Below are 8,278 nucleotides of genomic sequence, written 5' to 3' on the forward strand. Positions count from 1 at the left end.
ACCAATCAGCCCACTTAAGAAATTTGGGGTAGAGTAAGCCATTGGGAGTGGTCTGCCTCATGTGCTGGCAAGAAAATGGAGCATTCATTGTTCATGGAGAAGTTTTAAGCAACATGGCTCCTCCTACAAATATCTTTAAGCTTTATCTTTTTCAAAGTTGTTTTCATCCATGAAAAGAGTTTCATGCTTAATTTATGGAACTATAATTGAAGCACAAGAACCTGTACGTGATTAAAAAGTTTGTATGTGGGCTGGGGTTGTGGCTCAGTGGTAGAGCACTTGTCTGGCATCTGTGAGGCACTGGGTTTGATCCTCAGCATCACATAATAATTAAATAAAATAAAGGTATTGGGTCCACCTACAACTATTTTTTTAAAGTTCGTATGTTTTATCACACACACACATACTAATCACAATTATAAGAGTGAATATATCCATCATTCCTTAAAATTTCCAAATGCTGTTAGTCCCTTTTGTGATAGTAAAATACCTGAGGATGGGTACATTATTTTTTAAAAAAAGATTTCACAATTTTGGAAGCTGAAAGTCTGAGATTGGGCAGCCTCACCTAGTTGGCCTCTGATGAGGGCCTTCCTGCTATGTCATAACATGGGCTGATGGCTTCACATGATGAAGGAAGTATGTGTGTGTGTATGTGAGAGGTAAATCACATGGAAAGAGAGAAACAGAGTAGGAAAGGGTCAAAATTGCTCCTTTATAACATCTCTTCTCTCATGGAAACAAATTCAGTCCTACAATCAGCATGATGAGCATTAGTATCTTCAGAGGGGTGATTATTAAAGGGGTGATCATCTCCCACTAGGCCCCACCTCTTAAAGTTGTCTTCCAACCTTTCAATACCAAATATACTGGGGACCAAACCATATTCAAACTACAGCATGCTTCTTGGCAATATCTCCCTCCTACCCCTCCCTGTACCCCCATCTCCAGGTAACTACTGTCTTGCTTGTGGCCACTATCAGTTTCCATTTTCTAGAGGTTTATAAAAATGGAGTCATGAAATATATACTCTTTTTTTCATCTAGCCTCTTAGAAAATTCTTCTCACCCCTCAAAAATCTTTTATTGTTTTAATTTCTAAAAGATGCCTGCAGTCAGTAAGTTTTTTTTTAAGTTATAGTTGGACACAAAGCCTTCATTTTATTTATTGAATTTTATGTGGTGCGGAGGATTGAACTTAGTGCCTCACGTGCTAGGAGAGTGCGCTATCACTGAGCCACAACCCCAGCCCTGCTAATAAGTTTTAAATGTGTATATATAAGGTACAAAAAGGACATTATTAGCACTTGTACATTAATTATCAGATATATTATGTGAGGGAATTAATGTGGAGAAATTCTTGTTATACTATTAACCTTAGATATCATGTAATTAAGTTACTGCTTTCCTTTCTAAAGTAAGTTCCTCAGGATCTAGTATGGCTTGCAGTGCATTTCAGGCCACTATTCTGTGGTCTTGTATGACACATGTATTCTAGCACTTAAACAGCTGTTTCTAAATAAACATTGATAGCACGGTGATTGTAAAATAAAAGCAATAATATAAAAGAAATTAATTTCTTATGTGCTGTCATTTCATGAAGAGTTTATTTGTGCTCATGCTTAAATCAGTAAATCAAAGTGCAAATGAGAGTTTAAGTTCTTACATGATTTATGCGTGTACTTTGATGAAGTTGAATTATATCTTTAAAAGTAAATTTATTCTTGTTTAATTGTTCAATGTTTATTTAAAAAATATTAAATGTAACACCATATGGATGATTTATTAGTTGACTAGATTGTACCTTTTGCTTTTCTATCCATTATTACTTCTTGTTTAAATTCATGATTATTATTCTTCTATTGAAGAGTGAGCATTTAAAAACATTGGCCACTTAGAGTTTAATATGTCATTTATGCCAATGGTTAACAATATTTTTCATCATATTTTGCTCCTAGGATATGACTGTTTTTATTTTGAACATCTTTATTTAGATATAATTGACATGTAATAAATTACATGTAATAAATTACACATAAAATAATAAATTAGATTTAACATTTCACCTGTAAAACCATCACCATTATTAAAAAAAAAAAAAAAAAAAAAGAATATTATCATTACCTAAACAGTTTCCTCAAACCACTTCCCCAAGCCCTGTCCATTGCCATACAAGCACTGATCAGCTTTCTGGATCTGTAGATTAGTTTATATTTTCTAGAGTTTTATATAAATGGAATCACAATTTGTACTTTTGTATGGTTCTTTCACTCAGTGAAAATTGAGAGTCATCAATATTATTGAGTACATCTACATTACAAGATTTGCATATATTATGATTTTAAGTAGCATTAAATTGAATCTCCACCAATTAGTTACCTTATTCCTTTCACTCAAGTTGCCCCAATGGTTATGTCTTCCACAAATATATTACTTTTTCATTAGGAAATTGATATTGACACAATTCATTTAACTTACTAATATTTCACCAGGTTTACATTAACAAATTTTTATATGTATTTGCGTTTGGTTCTGTGGAATTTTCTCATGTGTAGCATTTTCTGTAACTATTACTATAGTCAACATGCAGAACAGTTCCATCCAAGGAACACTTTTGCTACATATATATATAACCATAGTCACCTCTAGTCACTTCTCCATCCCTGAAATCAAGTAATTTATTCTTTATGATTTTTATGATTTTTTTTCATTAGAAAAAAATGTTACATAAATGGAATAACTCGGTTTGGAACCATTTTGTATCTTTCTTTTTCACTCAGAATAAATCGCCTGTGATCTAATCAATTTGTGTGTAATAATAGTTTTTTTTTGTTTGCTTCAATCATTCATTGATTAATCCATTTGGTTTGATAAATCATTAATTTATTAAAGAACACTATGTAGCCACAATTCTCTAGAAAAACAAAACAAAAGTATAAAGTCAGGTTGATAGATAGAAGATAGATAGATAATCAGTCAGGCAAGAAGGGAGGCAGAAATAATAAGAGATCTATTAAAGGAATTGACTTAGGCAGCTATAAGCACTAAGATGTCCTAAAATAGGCTATTTGAAAGCTGTAGACCCTGGGATGCAATTATCATTGCTCAGTCTAAGTTTGAAAATTTCAGAACCAGAGAAGTCAAAGGTATCATTAATTCTCAGTCTGAAACTTAAGGCCTATCAACCCTGAGGGTGCTAGTATGAGTCCTAGAGTCCCAAAGCCAGAAAGTCTGGAGTACTGATGTTGAAGGTCAGGAGAAGAAGTGTTTCTATTCCTGAAAAGATATGGGAATCCTTTTCTCTCCATTTTTAAAAATTTATTTTATTTTTTACACAAATGGAGCACAACTTTTCATTTCTCTGGTTTTTACGTGATGGAGATTAATTGCACAAACATAACCACACATAGGAATAATAACGTCCCTCTCATTCTATTCAAGGACCTAGCCAGTAGAATGGTGCCCACCTACATTAATGGCTGATTTTCTTCACTCAGTTAACTAACATGTTCTAGAAACGTGTTCATAGACACACACAGAAGTATTCCCAGGTTTCTAAGTATTCATTAACCCAAACAAGTTGACACATAAATTAATTATCATAGATATCTTTGTTGTTTCTAATTTTAGAAGATTAAAATAAAGATGATATGGCATTCCTGTATAAATTTTGAGTGTGACTGTGATCTTCCAACTTTCTGGAATAATACCCAAGAATACAATTTTTAGGTCATCTGATAAATGTATTGTTTAGTTGTGTGAGAAATTTTCATATGACTTTCCAGTTGGTTGTACCATTTTAAATTCCCACCAGCAATCTACAAGGGATATAATTTCTCTGCATTCTCACTAGAATTTAGTGCTATCACTTTATATTTAAGTTATTCTGGTGCATGTATAATGATATACAATTAGCATTTTGATTTGAATTTCTCCTATGGTTGATATAGTTGAACATGTTTTTATATGCTTGTTTTCCATCTACAAATCCCCTTTGTAAAAATTTCCACTCATATTTCTAGCCCATTTCTCTTTCTTTCTCATTGGAGACACTTGCACAGTAAGACTTGGATAAATTTGAAGACAGGTGTACATCAATACAGAACCATTTTATAATTGCTTTTTCTTTCTTCCATCCCTTAATCTTATTGGAAAGGCATAAGAAAATGAATCATTTCTTATTTAATCCAGAATTTCCTTAATTGGATTTTAGGATCTCTGTTTTAAAGAGCAGATTATCTGAATTTTTAAGACCTCTTACAATATTATTTTGTATTTTCTTTCTACCCACATACCATTAACTGGTATTTTCTCCTAGATCCCGATGAATTTTCTGTTGTTAAATAATACTTTAAATATTGGTATTAAACAAAGGATTGCTATATGTTTCTTCATATAACATTTTCTTCCTCTAGTATGTTGTTATAATCCCTTTTGGCTTTTGGGTGCTCAATGTCGCTCCTATGTAAAAAATGCTGGATTTGGGATTCTAATATTTGGCTTTTGGGATGTACCATTAAGGGATTACATGTAGATTTTGTGGCTGTGGTCTGCTTTTACTTAACAATTCTCCATTCTATTACTGCATCCATCTTTGCCCCTATAATATATGCATTCAGTCATTTCAATGATACTCAACCACATGAGAACCACCTCCAAACTATGTAAAATCATCTCCTCCATAACCTTGTATAACACTGGTTCTGGTAAATAATTTATCCTTAAAGTTTTCTTCCATACCTATTCCAAAGGGTTCTGCAACACACATCAGTCTTGGTACCATACTAAACAATTTATGAATATTAACAATATGATTAGCCTGTATTGGTGTATGTGGGTAATTTAAACCTTTGAATTCCTTTGTCAGATTTACTTGATATTTTCAAAAATCAAAACTAGAGGAAATTCTACAGACATTATATACTGAACAGCTTAGGGATTTTTTCTCTGGTTTCAACATTCCTTGGAAAAATCAGTCAGAGGATAGCTATCATACTTGATGATTAAGGAATTCCTAGCCAATCACTTCAAACTGAAATAACCACAAACAGTCCTGCCATCTCTTGCCACTCAGGCTCTTTACGTAAGCAGAGAATCATCCTCTGAAATCTAATCCCTCTCTTGATTATTATATCTTTATTACACAAGGTTCCTAGAATCATATGCCAACATACTTCAGGAATTTTTGTCTATACATTTGCAAAGATAAATTATGATCTGTGTTAGATGTTCTTTTGCTTTTTAATTTAAACTTCTCTCTAGATCCTGAATCTACAGGTTTGGGTCTTTCTGTATATGTAATTAGACTTATGTTATTATTTCCTAAAATACTTTTTCAGTCTGACTTTTTCTTTAATTTTCTTCTGAGCAAGTGAGGATATGGAAGTTAACTTGTTATTATTACATAGGTTGCTAATTTATTTATTTTTCTGTTCAGATTGGGGAAACCCTATTGATCTTTCCTCAAGTTGATTGGTTCTTTTCTTGTCTTCTTCACTATGTATAAGCTCATTAATCCAGTTTTCTTTTATTCTACAGTCTTCTAGTTCTATAATTTACATTTTAGTCATCTATTTGTTGTTGATTTTTTAAAAAGAAAATTAACAATTGCTGTTTATTGTATTTTTGTGATTCGTGATTTAAAATTTGTATCAGTTTTCTTATGATTCATCTTATTATTCCAGGGGCCCTACCCATACCACCCTGATCAAATTAGTGTCTGACTTATTGCACACAGGTGGGGTGGAGGCTCAGCTCTCTACTCAGCTCTGCTGATACTTATCTTCTCAGCAAAAATAAAAATGAAGCACCAATTAACACCATCACCTTGACTCCAAGTAAGAGTATAGATCCCCACTACATCTTATTCTTCTCAGGGAGAAGTAAGGGGAGAGAGTTTACTCATACTGTTTTGTGGCTACTCAGTAAGAGTGTAAACTCAGATCCTGTTTGGGATCAGCTGATACCAGGGGAAGGGATACTTGTAGAACAAACCAACCCTATCTCTTAACACCTCGTTCTGCTTGGTTAATCTGGACAGGTGTAGCAGTTTGCCTGTCTAATGGATCATACTCATTTCAGGGGTACTTAGAAAGTGAAACACTAACAAGTCCTGATTTGAACTTCTTCATAAATCTCATAGATATCCAATGGTAGTAGAAGCTCAGCTATCTGTTAAGACTCACTGACACCAAATAGTGTGGGTGAGGTACAGTGGTGAATAATTCTACTCTCATTACATTTCCTTGCTGCCATATGGGTTTAAAAGAACAGGGTGCCTTTAAATGCTATTGATGATGCTGGTATTTCCCCTTGGCAAGTCAAGATCAGCATTCCACTCACTGGGGGAAGTGTAGCATCACCTACCTCCATCAACTACTTTTGCCAACCAGGAGACCAAAGATCATCTCATCAAGAATTTTGGTGATGCCTAAAGCAAGACAAAAAACTACTGTTTCCGATAGATCCAAGGGTAAGTGCAGGATGGGTTTTATTTTTGGTCCTACAAACTATGCATATTTGTGGATATTTTGGAGGAAACTATTCCATTGATGTTTGTTGGGAATAGGATGGATGTATCCAAAGTGTTTCTGCTGTCTTGGGTCCTTCTTTCTCTGGTATTTTGGTTAAGACAAACAGGCTTTACTTGGAGATATTTTTGTCTGTGCCTATTGGTGGTTCTACATTGAAAACTTCTGCAGCATCCTTTCTAACATATTTAAACGCCAACAAGAAAACCCAGGGAACTAACTTCCACTAGTTACCTAATTCCTGTGTCCCTATGTGTTCTGCCTTCTTTCTACAGTTAAAAATCCTCTTATGTTTGTTGAATTATGCCCAAGGTTTCTTAATTTTAAGATGGAAACAGTTCTGTTGCTGCCAGCAGTGTGAAGAGAACAGTAGGTAGGGTGCCCAGAATTGGTTTAGCCATGGGTCAGAGATGCCCCAGAACCTTTCCCCTCAGCCACAAGAGGGCACATTGCAACCCAGGGTACCAGGGAACTATTAGAGCAGCCCATGATCATGCCAGAGGTGGATGGAGCAAAGCCTTTCTGGAGGCACTAGAGCCAAAAATATTGTAATCTTTTTAATATTAGGTTTTAATTTCACTTGTATTTTATTATCTTCTGTATTGATTGTCCCATTATTTGTTATCACAAACTTTAATCCAATCTTATATCCAATCTTATATTGTTTTTAAAATGGGACATATACTATTTTTTTTCTTTTCTCACTATTCCTTCTTCTGCACCCTCCCTTACTTTGCTTCTTTTCCTATTTTAATTTTTAACATGGACTCTTTCTATTTATTCTGAACTATTGCTCCCCTTTGCCATTTTTGGATTAGTGGCATAGTAGAGAATATTTTCAATAAGGTGTTACATCTTACTGGTACACAGTCTGCTCTCAGGTAGTCACAGTTACTGGTGATAATTATCTCTTCAAAACAGAGCTGGTAGCACTTTAAACATATCATGTACTCTGACACTGAGTCAAATTTTATTATATATTTATTATGAACTTTTGGTAGGAAATAGATTCCACATCATTTGGAGGAGAATTCTAAAGGATTGTTATATAATTCTGCAGCCTTTATTGGCCTTGCCTTCCTTCTAGAAATAAAGGGATTTTCCTCATCTATCCTTTTTCTAGTAACAGTTGGCCTTTACCTGTGCCATAGGAGTGACAACATATGCTGCCCTTTGGGGAATTGAAGACTTTTGACAGAGTGTCCAAACAGTAATGATAATTTTCAAATCTTTTATGCACCAGCAAGGGAAGCTATCTCTGGGTTCCTGGCCTGCTTCTAGTCTTTTTCTTGAGCAAATCTGGAGGACCATAGAAAGGAACCTGTAAGCTGATGTTAATTCATCTTGTGTCTGTTTCTCCAGCGGCTTTGTTACTGTCACAACAACATACACTTGGACATTAACAATTGGTTCAAAGTGTTACTGATTCCTTATTGCCCACTCATGTGAAAGTTTTATACTTCTCTGGTGCTCTGTCTTAGGTGAAAGAGTTTGTGTATTCCATCTCTCCTTGGAGAAGAATAGGTACCCTGATGGCCCTGCAACCTCAGGTCTCGAATGGGCTACAAGAAAAATTATAATTTTGTACTTTATTTGGATTTTTCTCTTCATTATGGAGTAAATGTGCTTATTCAATTTCCCACATCTTGAACAGAAGCAGAACATAGAGCAATGCTTTTAACCACTATGTCCTACTGCATCCCAAGATACTATTTTTATTTTTTCAGGAATGTGTTTAGGTGAGGAGTT

The sequence above is a fragment of the Marmota flaviventris genome, chromosome Y, assembly GCF_047511675.1.
Source record: "Marmota flaviventris isolate mMarFla1 chromosome Y, mMarFla1.hap1, whole genome shotgun sequence".
NCBI lineage: Eukaryota > Metazoa > Chordata > Mammalia > Rodentia > Sciuridae > Marmota > Marmota flaviventris.